The sequence below is a fragment of the Dipodomys merriami genome, unplaced genomic scaffold (assembly GCF_024711535.1).
Source record: "Dipodomys merriami isolate MVZ:Mamm:240054 unplaced genomic scaffold, mDipMer1.0.p SCAF_51, whole genome shotgun sequence".
In the NCBI taxonomy this organism is placed as follows: Eukaryota; Metazoa; Chordata; class Mammalia; order Rodentia; family Heteromyidae; genus Dipodomys; species Dipodomys merriami.
Window position 1 is genome coordinate 9,739,820 of NW_027206080.1, and position 22,788 is coordinate 9,762,607.

At 41.3% G+C, this 22,788-nt stretch overlaps 1 protein-coding gene across 1 annotated transcript in view; it reads right to left on the minus strand.

Moving 5' to 3' along the window:
- Positions 1-21,659, minus strand: part of Apbb1ip (amyloid beta precursor protein binding family B member 1 interacting protein) — a 91,671-nt gene extending 70,012 nt beyond the window's left edge. The window contains exon 1 of the mRNA XM_069998278.1: positions 21,197-21,659. The gene's annotated coding sequence lies outside the window, so the exon portion shown is untranslated. The remainder of the gene's footprint in view (positions 1-21,196) is intronic.
- Between the last annotated feature and the right edge of the window lie 1,129 nt (positions 21,660-22,788).

Below are 22,788 nucleotides of genomic sequence, written 5' to 3' on the forward strand. Positions count from 1 at the left end.
CCAATCAGGGTGAAGAAAATGGAAAGATAAACAACTCTAGTCCCAAAGTGATACATGAAAAATATCTCAGTGCTCCAGTTTCAGCACAAAGCTTTTCTGGCTTCAACAAACAGTGCTCAGAAAGGTCAGAAAGGGAGCTTGCTAGAACACCTCAGTAGACAAACAGCAGCTTCCTAATTCTCATCCTTTAATGAAAATTATACTGACAGTCATGCATATTAATATTTGAGAAAGACAAGAGTGTGGCAGCACTGAGACTAAAACCAGTGTATTTATCCCTGAGGGGAAAAAAAACCAGGGATTTTTTTAAAGGATTAAGATGACCCCAAAACAAGACTAAGTTGCTCTTTTATAAAGCAGACAGGAACTGTAGATGACACCTTAGTATTATAAATGAAGAGACAAAAATCCCCACTAAAATTTTGCAAAGTTGATTCTAGAAACCTATGAACAGAATAATACCTATGAGCCAGAAATGCAAGAATGACTTACTAGTGGGAGATGTAAATAGCAATCAATTTTACAATTGTAGATGGAGGCGATTATAAAGCTACCTGACATAAAAACATACCTGAACAGATGGAAGCAATACCATGCTAGGAGGATATACAATAGAGTATAGATATCACATCTCCCTAAATAAATACTAAATGTGTCACAATTTTAATTAATCATCCACACAGATTTTTGTTTTTGTGTTTGTTTTTGGTGTCAGTCCTAGGGTTTGAACTCAGGGCCTGGGCACTTTCCATGAGCTTTTATGCTCAAGGCTAGTGCTCAACCACTTGGAGCTATAGCTCCATTTCTGGCTTTTTTAGTAGTTATTTGGAGGTAAGAGTCTCATGAACTTTCCTGCTCAGGCTGGCTTTGAACTGTAATCCTCAGTTTCCTGAGTAGCTAGGATTATAGGTATGAGCCACTGACACCAAATAGATTTTTTTTTTTTTTGTCAGTCGTGGGGCTTGAACTCTGGGCCTGGGTGCTGTGCTCTTCAGTTCAAGGATAGCACTCTAGCCACAGCGCCACTTCTGGTTTTGTAGTGGTTATTGGAGATAAGGGTCTTACAGACTTTTCTTCCTGGACTGGCTTTGAACTGTGAGCCTCAGATCTCAGCCTCCTGCATAGCTAGGATTACAGGTATGAGCCACCGGCACCTGGCCCCAAATAGATTTTTAAGGGTAAACAAATTGATTTTCTGGGAACTACATTATTGTTAAATTATAACAGGAATTGAATTTTAAATAAAACTTAAATAATACTTTGGTATTTACGATCTACACAAGTAAACCAATGGAAAAGGACAGCTATTGCAGAACTCAGATTTAATGTATCCCAAGAACAAATAATAAATTATTTAATAAATGATATTGGAACAATTGGTTAGCCACTTGGAAAAAAAGTTATATTCTTATCCCTATTATTAAACAGAAGTAATTCAATGTAGATTATGCATTTAAAGATTAAAACAAAACTATGAGAGTCATAGAAGAAAAGTCTATCCTTCGTCCCTCTTTTTCTCTCTCCTTCTATCCTTCCTCCCTTTCTCCTTTCCTTTCTTTCATAATAAATTTTGCAGCAGATCCTACGGATGAGCTCTGAATAACTTCCCCAAGTGCCTTTTATGGTGATTTTCCATAACAGAAGTTGGAAGTCTAAAAATATGTCTCAGATTCTCCTGCAATTAAATGCCACCTATGACTGCTCAGACACACGGGCACTGTGCGTGAAGCCGCGTGGTCAGGAATGAACAATAGGAAGGGAAAACTGCATGGGAAGAAACAGAATGTTCTGAGGCCCTGTCTCCACATCTTAGATGTAGGAGTGTGTATTGTAGCAGCCAGCTTTCAATCAGAACAATCTAAAGGACCAGCTGGATAGTTATTCCTGACTTTTAACATCAAGAATAACTCTTTGACCCTTCCTTGTGTTGAAAACAGAGAGCCATGTACTTTGTAATCATTTCCTCTCTATTAGAATACATTCAGTTTTATGATCATTGTGTGAAATGAGGTGTTCTCCACACATGCCATCAAATCTAGAAACCTCAAATGCTTCCAGATTTTTTATTATATTTATTCACTTGCCAACCAACATTTGCTATCTAAATACCATGGACATGCTCAATCATTTTGGTTCCCTAGCTAAATCATTAGGAATGTACCTCAAAGAAAATCTGCAAAATGTGAAAAGAACTCTCTAGGCCTGGAAATGGAAACTGTAGGATTTTTAGAAGTTTAAAACAATCTAAATATCAAACAAATATGGAAAGAGTAAATGAATACACTCAATGGGTAAGGCTTTCAATAGTTTTTCTTGTTTCCATTAAAAATGATGACTATGAAGACTCACAATGCATGTTAAGTGAAATAAATAGGACACCAAATAGTTATATCTTAAGATTATAATAAGCCGGGTACTGGTGGCTCACGCTTGTAATCCTAACTACTCAGGAGGCTGAGATTTGAGAATCATGGTTCAAAGCCAGCCCGGGCAGGGAAGTCTGTGAGACTCTTATCTCCAATAACCCACTCAGAAAGCCAGAAGTGGTGCTGTGGCTCAAGTGGTAGAGCACTAGCCTTGAGCTGAAGAGCTGAGCACCCAAGCCCAGAGTTCAAGCCCCACAACTGACAAAAAAAAAAAAAAAAAAAAAAAAAAGATTGTAATAGTGCAAGAAAGTCAGGGACTTAGAAAAAATATTAGATAATGCATCACCATGAAAACAGTGTTTTCCCATTTTTGTAATTAATTGCTATAATTTTGTGTTAGCTTCATAATTTAAAATAGTCTAAGTATCAATTACCATACAACAACAAGCAACTGTTGTTAACTTTGGCCGAGTTATATGAGTTTCCTTTCCTGCTCATGCAGGAATGGTCATTCCACAATTATAAATCAGTAATGTTAAGATGGGGGAAATGTAATCCAACTATGATGTTTAGAGCTGTGGCCTTTGGGAAGTGGATAGATTTGGGATTCAGTCATTAGGACAGAGCCCCCATGACTGTCCTGCTGGTTTTATAAGGACAGGGGAAAATCACACCTTGGCAGAGATAAATGGATAGATGGCCATTCACATCATGATAAGATGATGCCAAGAGATCCCCACCAGAACCTACATCTTGCTGTTTTGATTTTGAGCCTCTGGACCCATGAGCCAAAATGACCCTCTTTTCTTTATAAACTAGCCTGCTTCATGTATTTCATTATAATAATGTAAAACTGATTCATAAAACAACTTAAAGTCCATGGTAACCAAACTACAGTAAAAAACCAAAAAATTCCACTGAAAGCTGCTCATAAAAGGAAGGTGGAAAAGATTGTTTTCTATTTAAATGTATTGTAGCTTTCCTTTCCTAAACAGTGTTGAGGAATCAATTTGAGGTAGATAAGCTAAATCCAACAGTGTCTTGTCTTTCTTGACACTTGTGGTTCATGTCTGTAATCCCAGCACTCAGAAGGCTGAGACAGGAGGATCATGAGCTAAAGGTCAGCCAAGACAGTATAGTAAAACTCTATTGCAAAAATAAAGAGAAAAGGCTGGTGCCTGTGGCTCATGACTGTAATCCTAGCTACTCAGGAGGCTGACATATGAGGATCATGATTTAAGCTAGCCTGAGCAGGAAAGTCTGTGAGACTCTTGTCTCCAATAAATTACTCAGAAAAAATCAGAAGTGGTGCTGTGGCTCAAGTGGTAGAGCATTAGTCTTGAGCCAAAGAAGCTCAGGATCAATGACCAGGCCCAGAGTTCAACCCTCATGACCGACAGAAGAGAGAGAGAAAGAAAGAAAGAGAAAGAGAAAGAGAGAGAGAGAAAGAGAACAAGAAAGAGAAAGAGAGAGAAAGAGAGACAGAGAAAATCTCAGATTTCTCAATGAAAAGAATATGGGAAAACAAAGTATATTCTTCATGTGTTTTGTGTGGTGGACAAATTTATTGGACACTTTTTGTTGCTGTTGAGACAGTGGTCTCTCTATGTATTCCAGGTGGGCTTGGATTACAATCCTGAGTGCTGGGACTATAGGAATGTATCACCATGATTGATTCATGATAGTTAAAGAAGATTATTTTATTTATTTTTTTCTTGTTACTATGCTCAGTATCTTCCCAGAGAGTGCTTTTCCTGTCAACAGCTAGTTACTTTCTTATTTTTCTGGAAGCAGCAATCATACTTAAAAATTTAGTATGATTTGTCTTGGTTTGGAATGATTCATCATTAACTTTTCCAGCCAAGAACATATTGTTTTGTTTCTAACAAATTATCTTGAAGAGAAAGTCAGTGTTTTATAGAAAACAATACTAGATAGTTGGCTTACAAAAGTATAACTTTAACAGTGGTAGCACATTTTTTCTATCTGACTAATTAATGAGAAATTAAAATATTATAGAGGATTTGAGTAATTAGATTCAGCATGTATTTACTAAAAACAAGTGATATACTAGAAATTTTAATACATTCCCTAAAGAAGAAACTATAGAGCCACCTTCTCTGACCAAAATACAGTAGGAATTAATAATAAAGGATTAAACAAGTAAAAAAAATTCTTTAAATAAAAGGCATTTTCCTAACAACTTAAGGAATAAAACAGGAAAGGTCAATTTCAAGCTGTTTAGAAAAATAACCACAGTGAACCAGAGAGAGAGAGAGAGACAGAGAGAAGAGACAGAGAGAGAGAGAGAGAGAGAGAGAGAGAGAGAGAGAGAGAGAGAGAGAGAGAGAGAGAGAGAGAGAGAAATTCATAATTCAACCAGTCAAATCCAGAAGAAGTTTTGAAGAAAGAAAGAATGAAAGAACAATATTGGTATAGGAAAATAAAATAGATGTTGGTAATAACAGAGTATAGAAATTTACTCAAGAAGGTACTCATGAAAGTATTTCATGCTTTATAATTTTGCCGGAATTTCAGATATAAAACTAAATTAAATTTAAGGTCAAGTAGGGTAGCTCACTACTGTCATCACAGCTACTCTAGTGGTAGAGGTAGGAGGATCATGGTTCAATTCTAGCCAGGACAAAAGAACGCACCCTATATGAAAAAAAAAAAACAAAGAGGGTTGGTTCAAGTGGTAGAGCATTTTTCTGACATACACGAAGCCCAGAGTTCAAACCCTAGTACTGCCAGAAAATAGAATAAATTTTTAAGTTTGATGGTGTAGGATATTATAGTCTTTGTGCAGCTTTAATCACTTTCTGAAGTAAATGTGATGAGTTTATCCCTTCCAAAGAAAAAGAGATATCATCATTTTTTGCTGTGAACCAGATTTGGTTAAATTTTCCCTCATTTTTGTTTTCTATAATACATACTCCCATTCTCTGACATTGTTTCAAAGGACAGCCGAAAACCCTTCATTATTTATGTCTTTCCCTTTGCTTTTCCTCATATGTTTATCAGCATCAATAAGTTCTAGAAGGGGGTTTCATTTTGACATGTCTGTAGAAACACATAATGAACCTTGATCGGTCATCACCCACCTCACCCTAACTCTCTCCTTGATTTTAAGTTCAATGCCACCTGGCCCTCTTCCAGCATTTTTTTTTTTGGGGGGGGGTGGTGGTGGTCCAGAATTCCCCTGGGGTTACCATGTAAGTTGTAGTTCTAAGCCAGAATTTATCTTGCAAATGAGGAGAAAGTCAGCTCAGAGGGGAAGTGGGGCAGAAGCTCAGAGGAGAAGCTGAGGTGGGGGAGGAGGAGGGGGAGGGACCTGACTCCAGAGCTGGGGATGTCTGTGACAACCAGGTGTAGTTTTGCCACCTAAGGTACAGGTGTCCCAAAGGAGCCAGGGAGACACAGAGACCTTTCTCCTGGGATAATCCCTCTCAGATAAAACGAGAAATGAAATACAAAATAACCAGATAGTTATCAATGACTTAACTGAAGCATAAGAGAATCTGTGAAGAATGCAAATAGTATAATTCATTAGAAAGACTAAGTCAGAGCCTAATAAAATGAGCATTAGGAAATGGTACTTGCAGGGGTTGGGAGAGTGCTGAGAGGAGAGGGGGGTAGAAGAATGAATGGGGGAAATGAATAGAATGCAGGCAAGAATGCATTGTATATGCCACAGAACAGAGACAAGTCAAGGAAGGGGCGGGTGGAAGGGAGTGAAGAGGTTGAAGGGATGACACAGATCAAGAGGCATTGGATACATAAATGGCTTTGTTAAACCTCAAGTAATTCAATACATAATCTAACAATTAAGAAAAGTGAGGGAGGGGGTGGAGTGGGAGGGATGGGTGAGAATGTTGAAAGGGGTAACATTGACCAAAAGGCACTATATTCATAAACTGCTCTGTTGAATGGCAACTCCTTTGTATAACTACTTGAAGAAAATAAAAAGATATTAAATAAAATAACCAGACCACATTCATTTACCTTGAGCTATAGCCCTAAGCCATCTTACCAGCTCCTTAAGCCTCCAGTCTAACTTATCTTGTAAATACCATCTTCCCAATGCCCTTGAACTGACCCATCCTTTCCCTGCCACCAGGATTCCTCCATTAGGTTACTATTTCTCTTCCTACCTACAGTCCACTCTTCCCAAATCAGCTTCTCCTTAACCCTGCTCAGTTAATATCCTTTCAATTAGCAAAGCTTTTTGATAGTTCTCTGCTGTCCATAGAGTCTACTCCAATCTTCTTCACGTGACTTTAAAGCTTGTCCACAGTCAAGCCGCCATCAACTTCTCCAACGTCATCTTTAACACCCATCCTGTTCTCATAAAACCTACCTGCGGCAATATCCATTGTTTTTCTTTAGTCTTTGGTACAGCAAGTACTTTCCTCTGATGCCCAGAATCCAGAGCACAGATGTTTCCCACTGCAATTGATCCTTTTCATCTTTCCAGTGGCTTTTTGAATACAGTTGGTAAGAACAAATTCATCCACATAGTCTTATTTGTCCATTTTTTCCATATTTACAGGATTTCTCAACTTTCTCTATAATCTAATTTTAGAACACTTTCTTCCCCTTTAAATAATAAGTATCCACCTAGCTGCCTCTCTCTAGCTAGAACAATGGCAGATCAATCTACTTAATTTCTATATAAATTTGACTATTCTGGACATTCCAAATAAAAGGAATAAATAAAAACTCTATTGTGTTTGGCTTCTTTCTTACTATAATGAAGTCAACCTCTATCGAAACTATAATATGCATTAGGACAGTCGATAGACATTCAAACTAATGCCACTTTTTACCTAGTACACAACACATTGCTGTGACCATTTGTGTCTGAATATTTGCATGGACCTATGTTTTAGTTTTTCCTTGGACTCCAAGGACTGGAACTGCTGGGTTATATGGTGACTTTGTATTTAACTGAAGGAACTGGCTTACTGTTTCTGAGCTGTGTCAGTTTCACAGTTCATCAACAGTCTACAAATACTCCAGTTTCTCTACAGCCTCATCAACACTTGCTGTTGTCTGTTCACATCTGTGTGAAGTGCTCTCTCATTGTAGATTTGTGTTTCTCTTATGAGTAATAAAATGATATTGCACATTCTTTCTTCCTTTTTTTTTTGTCGGTCTCGGGGCTTGAACTCTGGGCCTGGGCTCTGTCCCTCAGCTCTTCAGCTCAAGGCAAGCGCTCTACCGCTTGAGCCACAGTGCCACTTCCAATTTTCTAGTGGTTTATTGGAGATAAGAGTCTCACGGACTTTCCTGCCCGGGGTTGGCTTTGAACTGCGATCCTCAGATCTCAGCCTCCTGAGTAGCTAGGATTACATGTAGGCAGGAGCCACCGGCGCCTGGCACACATTCTTTCTTATAATTATATTGGTCATTTCTACATTCTTTCTTATAATTATATTGGTCATTTCTGCATAGTTGGAGGAATGTCTACCCAGACCTTTTCCCTCACATTAAAAACAGATTTTATACCTTTTAAAAAATCATTGAGTTGTAAGAGGCCTTAAATATTGAAGATGCCAGTCTGATATCAGACTATGATTTTCAAGTATTATCTCCCTTCCTGTGTATTGTCTTGATAGATTTGTTTGTGGTACAATAGGTCTAAATTTAGACATAGTTCAATTTGTCCATTTTTCATGAACGATGCTTTGGATATTACATGTAAGAAATTATTATTTTGTGTTTTCTCTAGGAGTTTTATAGTTTTTATAACTTAAACTCTTAGGTTTAGGTCTAAGATCCATTTTTTGAGTTAGATTTGTGTAGGATGTGAGTCATTGGTTTTTGAGCCATGTTATGAAAGTAAAGATTTTCTTTTAAAATATCTTAAAAAGTGCTCTTTCCTTTTCTCTGGTGTGATAATTCACAGTTCTCTGAACAATGAATAATAAAATTCTTATGGAGTTATTTGTACAAATGGTTTTATTTTTGTCAGTGAAACAATCCCCTTAGTAAAATAAAATGCAAGTACATCACTATAGTATGACAGTCCAGGATTGATCCAAATGAATTTAAAGTAAATGTAACACTCTTCCTTAAAGAAGCAGATTCCAGAAAACCTGGTTCAGATTGAGTTTCTCCCCAGAAAGCTGATTGCCTAAAATATTTCAGAAATGAATCCCTGCCTTAAACACACACACATTAGAAATCCCCAAGTTGCACAAAGCCTTTGATTTGATCCCCAGTGAGACACACACACACACACACACACACACACACACACACACACACACACACACACACACACACACACACACACACACACACACACACACACACACACACACGGAAATTCCCTAAGCTTTCAAACAGCAAAATAAGCAAATACCGAATAAAATAAGCTCCAATAAGTGATGTATTTTACATGTGCTTTAAATAACAATTGCCATGTAACTTTACTAAGTTGGACCGAAAATCTCAAAACCATTTATTTTGGGTGACATACTAACACACAGGAATGAACTATGACTCATGTTGATATTTCAATTAGCTAGGCAGTCGATTGATTTTTGGGCATCCCTCTTATTTGTCTATTAGTAAAAAAATCTCTCCTACATTAACTCATTGTTTTGTTACTTTACAACATGGAGGATCACACAAATCCCTCGAAGGTCAATAGCCATCAGTGTTACTGTTCGCGGAGGTCTTTTTTTTGTTTGCTGGTTGTGGGGCCTAAACTCTGGGCCTGGGCACTGTCCCTAAGCTCTTCAGCTCAAGGCTAGCGCTCTACCACTTGAGCCACAGTGCCACTTCTGGCTTTTTCTGCTTATGTGGTGCTGAGGAATCGAACCCAGGGCCTCATGCATGCAAAGCAATCGCTCTACCATGGAGCCTCCTTCCCAGACCCTCTGAGGTCTTTTATTAATAGAATGATCAGTCTATATAACAGCCCGGAGGAACTTGAGCACTTTCCAAGGCTAGGTAAGCAGAATGACTGAGCATTGAAAGGGGACAAACATGGAACCTGGAAAGTACACATCAACTAGAGAAAGACAAGCAGAAGGAGTGAAACCTGCAGAGAGGCCAGTGTATCTAGTCAGGGAGCAGGTAGCTGTCTGGAAAGCCCGGCCTCATCCCTCATTGTCACTGGCATGCCGCTAACCTCACCTCTCCCCAGCTAAGTGGAAAAGTTGCCAGAGCCAGCTTCTCACAGGATGGGTTCTTCCACAACCCATCCTTGATACATGACTCCAAATTCCTCTATGTCCTCCCCTTACTGGACTTTTGCTTGTGGTGAAAGTATCCCAATGGTATATGTTCTACAATGCCTTGTAGATACCTGCAACCATGACAAATGCAGAGCCCTGTAGATACTATATTTGTTCCTATACCTATACACTTGTGATAAGGTTTAATTTATGAAATTAGGATCTGTAAACAATGATGGCTAATGATAAAGATAGAACAATTCACCTAATATACTATAATAAAATTGTCACTGGAACTAGTTGTGCTTTGGGGCTATTTTATTAAGTAAAATTAAGAATGACCTGAATTGGGTGCTAATGACTCATTCCTGTCATCCTAGCTACTTAAGAGACTGAGATATGAGGATCCTGGTTCAAAGCCAGCCAGGGAGGACAAATCTGAGAGATTCTTATATCCAATCAACCAACAAAAAGCTGGAAGTAAAAATATGGTTCAGCCTTGAGTGAAAAAGTTAAGCAAAAGCATCAAGCCCTAAATTCAAGCCCCAGTATTGGTATAAAAAAAGAAGTTACTCATGAGCAGTGTCATGTCAGGACTGTCAGTCTGATAATCTAGACAGTAATTAAGTGATGGGTGGGTGGGTAGTGTATACTGCATGGATCCATTGACTAGAGGTGATTTATATTCTGTGGGATGGTGAAGGGCTCACCAGGCTACTTAAAGCCATGTACAACTTAACATTTTTGAATTCTTTCTGGAATTGTCCACTTAATAGTTTTAGATTGTAGTTGATTACAGATAACTAAATGGTGGAAAGTGTAATTGCTTCAGAAGGGATTCCTATAGATTATGTCTCTCTCTCTCTAAAATATCATTTGTAGTGCCTTGGTGCTACTTCTAGTTTTTTTCCCCCATCCATATAGCTCCTACTTGCTACAAAGACTGGTTCACAGCTCCATTCTAGTGATCATGTATTTCTGTAATTGAGACACATTGTTGATAAAGCTGTTGTCTCTCAGAACCCTATGTGGCCTACAGAACACAATATGCACAAGGGCACTGATTTATTATGCTTTCATAGGTTTTGGCCTTTCCTTTTTGTGTGGTGCTTGAGATTGAGCCCAAGGCCTTGGACAGGCTAGGCAAATGCTTTACCTTTGAGATTAAACTCCAGTCCCTAATTGTCCTTGAAACCTATTGAAGGTCTTGTTTGGAGAGGAAGTATTTGTAATGGAGACTTCACTGAATGGTTGTATTTAAGTTCTTACATAGGAAATCCCCACCAACACTACTTTTAAATATTACCTAAACTTTTTTTGGGGAGGGGGGCAGTCCTGGGGCTTGAACTCAGGGCCTGGGCTCTGTCCCTGAGCCTTTCTGTGCTCAAGGCTAGTGCTTTACTACTTGAGCCACAGTGACACTTGCAACTTTTACTGAGTCATTTATTAGAGATAAAAGTCTCAGGGACTTTCCTGGCCAGGCTGGCTTTAAACCATTATCCTCAAATCTCAGCCTACTGAATAGCTAAGATTATAATTGTGAGCCACCAGTGCCTGGCTTAAACCTATATCTTTCATTTCCACAGCTCTGTCTTCATACATTCAATCTCAAAGCTTAGAAGCAGGGGAAAATAAGCATGATATAACTTAACTCAAGCCTTTATTTATTTATTTACTTAGTTACATACTTACTTACTTATTTATGTGCTGGTCCTGGGGGTAGCACAGAAGGGCTAGGTGCTTTCTCTGAGCTTTTGTGTTCAAGGTTTGTGCCCTACTGTTTGAGCTACATCCACCTCTGTTTTTTTGGTGTTGAATGATGATAAGAATCTCATAGGCTTTCCTTCTCTGGGCTGGATTTGAAGTGAGATTCTCAGATCTAGGCCTCTTGAGTAGCTAGGATTACAGGCATGAGCTACCAGTGCCTGACAAGCCTTTAATTTTATAACTGAGAAAACATATTATTCCCTCCTTGTCCTCCTTCTTTTGGTTCCAATACCAGGGTTTGAACTCAGAGCCGGATCACGGGGCATCCAGCATTTATTTGCTCACAGCTGGAGCTCTACCACTTAAGGCACACCTCTACTCTGGCATTTTACTGGTTAATCGGAGATGGAGTCATTCAAACTTTTCCTGATAGGGCTGGCTCTGAACTAAGATCCTCATACCTCAGTTTCCTGAGTAGTTTAGGATTACAGATGTGAGCTACAGGGCCTAGCATCATTATTCTCTCTCTCTCTCTCTCTCTCTCTCTCTCTCTCTCTCTCTCTCTCTCTCTCTCTCTCTCTCTCTCTCTCTCTCTCTCTCTCTCTCTCTTTTTTGGGTCCGGTCATGGGGCCTGAACTCTGGGCCTGGGCACTGTCCCTCAGCTCTTCAGCTCAAGGCTAGCGCTCTACCACTTGAGCCACAGCACCACTTCTGGCTTTTTTCTTTTTTGCTTATGTGGTGCTGAGGAATTGAACCCAGGTCCTCAGGCATGCAAGGCAAGCGCTCTACCACTGAGCCACCTTCCCAGCCCCAGCATCATTAGTCTTATTAATATAGTCTCCCTCAAAAAACATCAGTAGAAACAGATTTAAGCCACTTATTCTGTCTTTGCTTTTCTCTATGCCTTCTTTCCACATTCCTTCCTTCCCCATCTCTATTTCCTTTCTTCCTCTATCCTTCTTCCTTCCTCCTTCTTTCCTTCCTTCCTTCCTTCCTTCCTTCCTTTCTTTCTTTCTTTTTTCCTTTCTTCCTTTCTTTCCTTCTTCCTTCCCTCCTTCCTTCCTACCTTCCTTTCCTTCCCTCACTTCCCTTCCTACTTTTTCTTTCTTCCTGCCTTTCTGTCCTTCCTTCTTCCTTCCCTCCTTCCTACCTTCCTTTCCTTCCCTTACTTCCCTTCCTGCTCTCTCTTTCTTTCTTTCTTTCTTTCTTTCTTTCTTTCTTTCTTTCCTTTCTTTTTTCTTTCTTTCTCCTCCCCACATACACATACTCCTAAATCTATACCAGGTTGGCTACTATCCATGGCATTCCATGTACCTGACACTTTCATAAGACAAAACCACTAGAAGCCTCTGGGAATGGCATCTGTAAATGTAGTCTCTAGGAGAGAGAGGCAGCCATTCTGAACAAAAAAGTGACTGCCAGCAATCTCCCTGAGGCATTCGCTCCCTGAGGCATTCGCTAGTCACGGTTGGTCGGGTTGGTCATCTAGCTCTCTACTCCAAATCCTACCATTTTCATTCTCTCCTGAAAGGGAGGTGCATTTTAGGAGTAGGGTGAATTTTGGAGAGTTGCTGTTGATGAGAATGTATTATGCTTGTGAACTACAGGCGGAAGTCAAAATGAAAACAAGAAGGAGGGGGGAAAAAAAGGGCTAACAATCATGGTTGCCCCGGGCAACAGCTCACATTTTGCCGGATGTGGGTTTAGGTCAACCTCTTTGCTGCCAGCTTCCAGTTCTTTCTCAGCCACTATTACTTTCAGAGAGAATCCATACAAGATGAGGGGTGGGGGAGGGTGGGGTGGTGGGGAGAAAAAGCATAAAAACAAAAGTAAGCAGTAATCATTTGAAGCTGTTGTTACCGGAGTGTTAAGAAAGCATTCAGAGCCTAGGTTTAGACATGAATTTCAATCAAGAGCTAGGGACTGTTATGATGGCAAATGTTGTTTTCTTTAGCTTCCTTCCCCCAGCCCCCTCAGGGTTAATGTGCAGTACACACCTGGATCCCAAGCTGTGCCACCAAGCATAGCACCTGCCAGTACCACACAGCCACTCAGCACCTGGACGGTGGCTTATCTTAAATTGAGGTAGGCTGTACATGCAAAAACTAGTTGGATTTGTAAGATTTAATATGGAAAAATGCTTATTAGTAATTTTACTATTACTTTAATTGGATATGATTTCAAATAATTGATATTCATTGTGACAAGTTTTGGAGCTATTATTTTTCTTTTGTGCCAGTACTGGGGCTTGAACTCGAGATCTGGATGCTATGTCTTAACATTTTCTGCTACCACTTGATCCACAGCTACACTTCTGACTTTTTAGTGGTTAATTCAAAATAAGGGTCTCATGGACTTTCCTGCCTGGGCTGGCACTGAACCATGATCCTCAGATGTCAGCCTCCTGAGTAGCTAGGATTACAGGTATAAGCCCCCAGCACCAGCCAGATCTGTATTAAATAAAGTATATGAGGAAAATGAATTCACTTATTCCCTTTGGCCATTTTGGTTGTGGCTTTTAGGAAACCCAGGGCTCCCTACACAGCTTGCGTTGCATTTCTATTGGGGAGCACTGGTCCAGGACACTCCAGTTCTGTTCTGATCTTTGCCTCGGTCTTTGACTCAAAGCTGACCGGGCATGGGGACTGGATCACATGAATGCTCTCTGAATATTACTCACCAAGAGTTAAATAAAAGGATTGCCCCACTTCCTTTCCACTGGGTTTATGCTTCAGCATTACCTAAGCGCTTCACGTCGCTGGTGCCTGGGGCAGCCATCTTCACCAGCCATGTGAAAATACCTCTGTCCTCCAAAATACACCCATCCCATACCCCATCCCCTGTAATGTCTTCTCTAGCATCTTCGCCTTAACTAAATTATTTCTGTACCTATCAATGCACTGTGGTGTGTTTACTTACAGATTGTTCCCTTCCACTAGGCTAGAAGAAGCTAGGGATAAGGGGCTAGATTACCACTGGCACCAGGTGACCTCTCACTAGGTGTGTATTGAGACTGGAAGAAAACCCAAGCATCAACTCCACTACGTTAAGCATTTTGATCCAGGTAAAGTGTTGAACCCCACTTTGAGGATCGTGAATAGCATAGTCTCAACTCTTCTACATGTAGTAGCCTCATATGCAGTGGCATCACATGTAGCCATCTACATATGATAGTGTCACATGAAGCCATACCCACACAGTCATATCACATGTGGTGGTATCACATGTAGTATCATGCATCATCATAGCACATGTGGTCTTACCACATGTAGGAATATTTTATGTAGAGCTATCATGTGTAGTGTTGGCACAGGTAGCACTATCACAGGATGCTGTCATCCCTGGTGCGGCAGATTGAAAGTGGAGAATGGGCAGTTTCTAAGTTACTTAGTTTACTACAGTGAAACATTATAGTTTTCTACTGATGAGTTCTCATCACTTCATTAATCATAGTGACATCATTATTTCTGTTATAATTACTCAGCCATTTCTTAAAAAAATAGCAAGGATTTATTTTGGTATAACAGGCTAAGGTAGAGAGAAATGGAAAACAAGGAAATGTCACTCATTAATGGTTACCATTATTTCTGTTATAGTTATTTGCAACCATTCTTTTTTTTTTTTTTTTTAAGTTTTAGCATGGAAAACACTTTTATTCCCACACATAAAATGGGAGCAAAGATTCCCTGTTGAATTTCTAATGGTCTTCATTTGTTAGTACTATTTAAATTGTCTTTACTTAATGGTATTCTCTATAGCCATACCTACACCTTAATTCCAGTTTCCAGGTGCTACAGACCCTGAAATCCCAGCATGATATTATGCTTTGCAAATGTATATACATGTTTCCTGAGTGCTTCTTAACAATGATTACATGCAAGCCAGGCTCTGGTGGCTGACACCTGTAATCCTAGCTACTCAGGAGTTGCAGGTCAGAAGAAGTCAGTCAAAAGAAGTTTGTGAAACCCCATTCTGACAGAAAAAGCTGGGCACAGTATCATGCACCTGCTATATGGAAAGTATAAATTGGAGATTGAGATTCAGGCAATTCCAGGGAAAAAGTGAGACCTTATCCCCAAAATAACCACAGCTAAAAGAGCTAGGGGCAAGGCTCAAGTGGTAGAACACCAGCCTGGCAAGTGTGAAGCCTTGAGTTTGAATCTTAATGTTGCCAAATAATTTTTTTTTCTTCTTTTGGTTGGTTGTGGGGCCTGGGTGCTGTCCCTCAGTTGTTTGGCTCAAGGCTAGTGCTCTACCACTTGAACTACAGCACCACTTCCTGTTTTCTGAGTGGTTTATTGGAGATAAGAGTTTCACAGGCTTTCCTGCCCTGGCTGGCTTTGAACTGTGATCCTCAGATCTCAGCCTTCTGAGTAGCTAGGATTACAGGCATGAGCCACCAGAGCCTGGCTTGCCAAAGATATTTTAAAAATGATTTTAAGTTTAACACAGTCAGAATAAGTATGACCTTTAGAGCAGAAATAGCAGAAATAGGGAACTGTTATTAAGAGAGGGCAGGAAATACATAGCTTCTGAAAATATTCTGCTTATACTGTGTGACAGTTATTCAATGCTTGCTTTCATCTTATTTGCTGTTATATACATATGCAACGCATCACCTTTTATATGTCTGAAATACTTCATCATTTAAGAATGAAAGAAACAATCTGGTCCTAGTTTATTTGTTGTAATATTACTTTTTATTTTTCTACAGTTCAATCTATCACTCTCAATAGAAATCCTCCAGGCAATTTGTGGAAACAATTAGACATTTCTTCCCATCCCAAACCTCCCCATCTTACTGAGGAGTCTGTGACTCAAAACCAAGTCAGATGATTTCCCACAAACTTAAAGAATTAAACTTACTATTATATTGATTTAATCAACCTAGAAAACTAGCATGAGAAATCTGAATATAATAAAGACAAAACAAAAGCATGGCCAAGCACTGGTGGCTCACACCTATAATCCTAGTAACTCTGAATGTTGAGACCCATAGGAATGAGGTTTGAAGCCAGCTGGGGCAGAAAAATCAGAAAAATTCTACCTTCACAATAGCCAGCAAAACACCAGGTAGGAGGTATGACTCAAGTGGTACAGTGCCTGCCCAGAAAACAAGTTAGACACCCTGAGTTCAAACCCTCATACCAGGGGAAACAAATGAAAATGGGATGGCTATCAAAGCCAATTATTTTTCAAAAGACACATATAAACATAATAACTTCAAAATGGATGGCAATATCTTATTTAATTACTAGAATGAGACAAGTTCTTTGCTTGCTTACCTTCAATTCATCTTTCCCTCCCTGACCCCAAGTTGCTCTAGGAACCTAATATATAGTCACTCAGCATAGCACTCTGGTCAAATACAGAATCATAACAGCCTCCTTTCACTCCTCTTCTAGCTCACTGAGGAAAGCACCCGTGTTTTTGTATCATTTCAGCTCTAACTCTCATAAAGCACCTTGGGGCTTGTATCACGTTGTCCCAACTGAATGTTTGCTCTGCATTTTACTCCCTGAGAAAGTTTCTTAACTTCCCTGTGGTTTCATTTCCTCTAACAAAATGGGAATACTAACAGTATAAACTCAGCTGTGAGGATTAAAAACTACACACATAGACTAGCACAGCGGCTGCTACACCCTTCTGTAAAATATCCCTCATCTGAAGATTCAAAATCCAAAGTGTGTGCGTGTGTGCGTGTGTGCACGCACGCTACTACTGAAGCTTGAGCTCAGGGCCTGATGTTCTTATTTACCTTTTTCTCCCAAGGCTAGCACTCTACCACTTGAGTCACAGAACCACTCCCAGTTTTTTTCAGTGGTGAACTGTAGATAAGGGTCTCACAGACTTTCCTGCTTGGGCTGGATTCCAACCACAATCCTCGAACCTCAGGCTCCTTGAGTAGCTAGGATTACCAGCTTGAGCTACTGTGGCCTAGCTTGAAACACTGCTGAGTGCCCACTTGAGGCCACAGGTGATTAGACCACACATGGCCTCATGTGATGGAGTCACAGTCAACATGCAGGCCCACAACACAGTTTCTCGAGCTTCTCCAAGTGAAAAAGTGCCCCCCCCCCCAGCTACCTGAGCTGCAAAAAGTGCATATTTCATTTCATGCACAAAATTATTAAAAACAGTGCATGAAACGACTACCTAGCTATGTGTAGAAGATATATATATATATATATATATATATATATGCACACCCCCCATATTATGGTGTGTGTATATATATATACCTTGTATTATATATAGTATATATGGTATATATGGTGATATATATAATATCTCTATATATGGTATATACCACACAATATATACCATATATATATATATATCACATGTATGGTATATATATATATATATATATATATATATATACCATATATAGTATGTACATATATATATATGAAATGAATTTCTCATTTAGACTTGGATTCTATCTCCAAAATATGTTATTATGTATATGAAAATATTCCCAAACCTAAAAAAATCCAAATCCTGAAGCATTTTGGAAAGGAGTACTCAAGTTGTGATAAGCTAAAGAAACATTACACTAATTATTATTTACTATCATCATATAGTGGCCAAAGAGTTGACAGAGAAGACAATAGTCTCATGTATGATTGGAGGAGGCAGTGATGGGGCGTGAACTCAGGGCCTTGCACTGGCTTAGGTAGGTGTTCTTCCACCTGAGCCACTCTTCCAGCCCTTTCTGCTTTAGTTATTGCTTCAGATAGGGTAATTCGTTTTTGTCTGGGGTCAGCATCCACTGTCCATGGACAATTCTTCTTTGCACAGAAAATGAACACATACATTGCTAGGAATTTGCCCCATCTGGAGGATTCCTACCCACCTCTGTCTTGCTGGTACTAGAGTTCAAACTCAGGTTCTTGCGCTTGTCAGGCAGGCACTCAAACTACTCAAGCCACCCTCTCAGCCCTTTGGGTCTTTTCAGTAATTTTCTTTGAATAAAATCTTGCTTTTTTCTTGGGCCAGCTCAGACCAAGCTCTTCCTACCTATGCCTTCCACCATCATATGCTGTTTATTGGTTGACATAGAGTCACTCTAACTTTTTGCCTAAGCTGACCTCTAAGGGTAATCCTCTCAAATCTCTGCCTCCTGAGTAGCTAGAATTAGAAGTATGAGGCACCATGCCTGGCTTCCTATGATTCTCAGTGACTCTAATGCCTTATTGATGCTTAGGAAATGTTGGGAAGTTGGAATTCAAGCTTCAGATCACAACCATGAAGGTGTGGTCACCTGGAGGGGTGTTACATCTTGCTTGCGCTTGCCTCAGGGTTAGGGCCTACAGGCCAGCTAGCTGGGTTTCAGCAGCTGGAGACATTTCATTGGTGTCACATGGAAGCAGCATTGATATAACAAACACATTTTGAACCCAGACTGTGGTAGCAGAATGTGACCAGGCAACTGGAATGTGGTGGTAGTATATTCCTCAGGCCCTGCCTTTCCCTTCCTTACCCTTCCCTACCTGGCTACAGTGCCAGCTAGTCTCTTAACCTGAGTGTAAGTGGCTCCATTCCTTTCCTTCATTCTCTCTTCTCCCAAGAAAATACAATTTCTACTTTCCCACATATGTACTCTCCTCTAAGCCATGCTTCTCATGACAACTATAATGTATACAAATGTCCCCAAAAAATCCCTTTAAACCTTAACATTGTCATGTTGAGTATAAACCTGGATTCCTATAATAAATGCTTCAACTTTATATTACTGGTAGCTTAGCATGACAGCACTGATATAAAACACATTAGTTTTCAATTGGAGAGTATCCATTGTATTAATACAAATGAATTCTGTCTTGAGTTCTTTGTTCTAAATTGCTCCATCTTGAAAACACCTAAGAGCATTTTATTGCCTATTAAACAAACTCAGGAAGTCCCAGAAACTTGTAAAGATTGTGGTCTGATATACTACAGAACACAAACAATTTATTTTAAAATGTTGTGGAGACAATAAAAAAGCTTTAGGTATAAAAACAAATAGAATGGAAGAAGATTAGACATGAGTGAAAAATAGTCATTTAAAAGGATAATGGTTTAAAGAAAACTCATAGCAGCATATCAAACAGATGTTTATGACAATGAACTTATTAAATACCCAGCTCATGTGAATAACATGACAGTATCTAGAACTTGAACTTACAAGTGAAAAAGGCAAAAAAAATACAGTAAAGAGTTGGTATATACATTCTCAATGTGATAAAAATACAAAAATAGTTATGTACACCTAGTAGGTATTATGTGTAAGGTTTAAGACAACCATAATCTTTGAAAGTTGTATTTCTTAAGTGGTAGCAAATATGGAAATTTGAAATATAATATTGGTCTGTGGTAATTTTCTGCTTGTAATAGAATTGGAAAGTTGGTAACTTACATTTAGGCTAGGAGAGGACTAATTTTAGTGGCACTTGTTAGAACCAAAAGACCTCAAAGATATAATGCTGAATTTAAGAAAATCTGTTAGTATTTATTTGTGTACTATTCATGTATGTATATATGCATAAAGTTTATATTTATATTTGCAATGTTCAGGATGGAACCCAAGACCCTCATTCTACCACTGAGCTGCATCCTCTGTCCCATTATTTTCTCTATTTTGGCATAATCCAATAATCTCATGTTACTCATGAGTTGTATGAGGTCCAGAGAGGTTAACACAATTTAATCAAGGGTCTTCTGTCCAGTCAGAACCCAAGTTTCCCAAATACTCAGGAAAAGGCACACATATTAGGAAGGATGTGAACGTGGAGCAGTGATCGTTTGAGGGTGAAGATGCATTTCTTGGACTTTACACAACGCCCCGAACAGACAGCAAACACCTCCTGAACGACCTTCGATAGGGTTTCTACTCAGCTCCCTTCTAATCTTGCCCGTGTGCTCGCCTTGGACAGAGAGCCTGCCCGGGCTTCCGTGAGGCCCCACATTACGCTGAGCTTCTGTCTTGTTCAGGAGGCCCAGGTTTCCCTTCTAAAATTTCCCCAGTGCAGACCTGGAGTTACAAATGGGTCGAGTACCTCTGCCCCCAAAGCAAATTGCCCCTAAACGAATTGGAACCGCATTACTCCAGCCCAAATCTTAACTGGTTGGACAAATAAAGTCACCTGCTCTTCTTTGCGTTCCTTTCCTGTTTCTCCATTTCTAACTATCATGGTAAAGGCTGCTTCGGTACAGGCGTGCTGGCAGCGGCTCTGGCTCACACCAGAGCTGATTCTAAGGTGGTATCATCCCAGAGGACAAAGATCACTTGGGGGAGACCTAGCTGGGGGGGGGGTGAACCCAGCCATCTTAGTTCATTTCTCCATGCCACAAAAGCCCCCTGCCACCTTCAGGCCAAACCAAACTGCCACAAGGTGCTCAAACTTACCCCCAACACACCCTCAAGGGAAAAAGATGATTTGGGGGAGGGAAACTTCTTTTTAAAAGCAACAGTGGTAACAATGGTAGTAACAGTAGTAAGGAAGCGCTTGGAGGCACGTCTGAGTGCGCCCCCCCTCTTAACGCTCACACGACTGGAGTTTTAACTTTGCTCTTCAGAGCACCCCTGGGGATTCCTCCAGCTTGGGTGGGATTTGGGAGTCCGGGGGGTACTGCTGGATGCCCCAGGCCTCTGATCAGCGACCCCCCCGCCCCCCTGTGCCATCTTATGGCCATTTCCTGGACAGGAAACTTGTTAGCCACGCGGGGCGGAGGGTGGGGGGCGAACTGGAGTGGCCACCCTTCCCCGATCCTCCCCTCCTCGCCCCCATCCCGCCCCTCGCCACCTGAGTCAGGTTCAAGGGGAACCCCCAGTGTGTGTGGGGGGGCAGGGAGACCCGCTGCCCTGGAGGACCAGGGAGGGGACGCGCCCACGTGTCCATCCACCATCGGGGACCGGCTCCCCGCCTCCCATCCCGCGGCTCAGCTTACCTCGACGGCGGTGCGGGGCCCGGGGGGCCGCGGGGAGGAGGCGCGGGGCGGTGGGGCGGCGGCGGCGCGGGCGAGGCCGTGCGCCTGGGCTGTGCAGTCGCCGCTCCCCGGCTCCGGGTCCCCGCCTAGGGGAGGAAGTGGTGTCAGGCCCTCCCGGCGCGCGCCACGCGGCTTCGCGCCCGGCCCCGGGGCGCCCAGCGCAGCGGGGTTAGCAGGCAGACACCAGCACGTGGCCGGAGGACTCGGGGAGCGCACGGGCTGCCGGCCCCGGCGCAGCCATGGCCCACGGATCCCCTACGGATCCCCGTCCCGAAGGAGGAAGACCTGTACTTTTCCTTCCTTTCTTTAATTCTTGGCGGGGTGGGGAGGGATCGGTGACTTCCCCTGGGGTCTTCTCCCAGCTGCGGTGTGGGGGGCGCTCAGCAGCCTCCCCCGGCGGGCGAGCCCGTCCAGCCCGGTGGCCTGTACATAGGAGGGACTCTGGGGGCGGGTGGGGTGGGGACTTGGGGCTGAGCAATTGGCCCTCTGCAGGCAAAGTAGCCGATGGCTTTTGTAACATCTTCCCGAGTGTTTACTTCAACTGTCCCTGGGCTTCCTCTTTCGGGAGGGTTGTGCAAGGCTTCCCGCCAGCCGCGGGGCAGGTGCGGTGCGGGGGGCCCTCCATCCCGGGCCACCGGTCCAGCCTGCTCTTCCTGGGTTAAGGGCTGGAAGAATGGGGGATTGGTACTTCTACCAGCCATACAGGTCGAAGGAGGTATTTACCTGTGAGCGGCATGGCTCCGTTGATGGGCTTTTTATTTTTATTTTTTTTTTGCCAGTCGTGGAACTTGAACTCTGGGCCTGGGTGCTTCCCTTAGGCTCCTTTTTTGCTCAAGGCTAACACTACCACTTGAGCCACGGTACCACTTCCAGCCTTTCTGTGATTTATTGGAGATAAAGAGTCTCATGGGACTGTCCTTCCCATGGGCTGGCTTCGAACTATGATCCTCAGATCTCAGCTTCCTGAGTAAGTAGGATTACAGCCGTGAGCCACTAGCGCCTGGCTACAAGTATTAAACAATTTTTTTAAATTGGTATCATAAAGCTAAAGAGTATATTTCTGTTTTGGATAAAGTCAGCCCTTCTCTCCCTCTCTCCCAGTTTTTTCTTCCCACCCCATTCATAAGTTGTAGAGTTTACAACATAGTGTAGAGTTCATTTACAACATAGTGTCCAGTGAGGTATACAACTATTAAAGATTAAAATAAATAAATAACAAAAAATTTAATAGCTAGGCACTAGTGGCTCTCAACTGTATTAGCTACTCAGGATGCCAAGATCTGAGTTCAAAGCCAGCCTGAACAAGAATGTGAGACTCTTATCTCCAATTAGCTTCTCCAAAAAAGCCAGAAGTAGAACTGTCACCCAAGTGGTAGAGTGTTAGTCATGAACAAAAAAATCAGATCCCAGAACTGGTGTAACACACACACACACACACACACACACACACACACACACACACACACACACACACACACACACGAGTTGTCTTTTTTCTTTTTTAAATGATGTGAATGCCGGCCCTCCATTTCTAACATCAAAGGACTGACTAG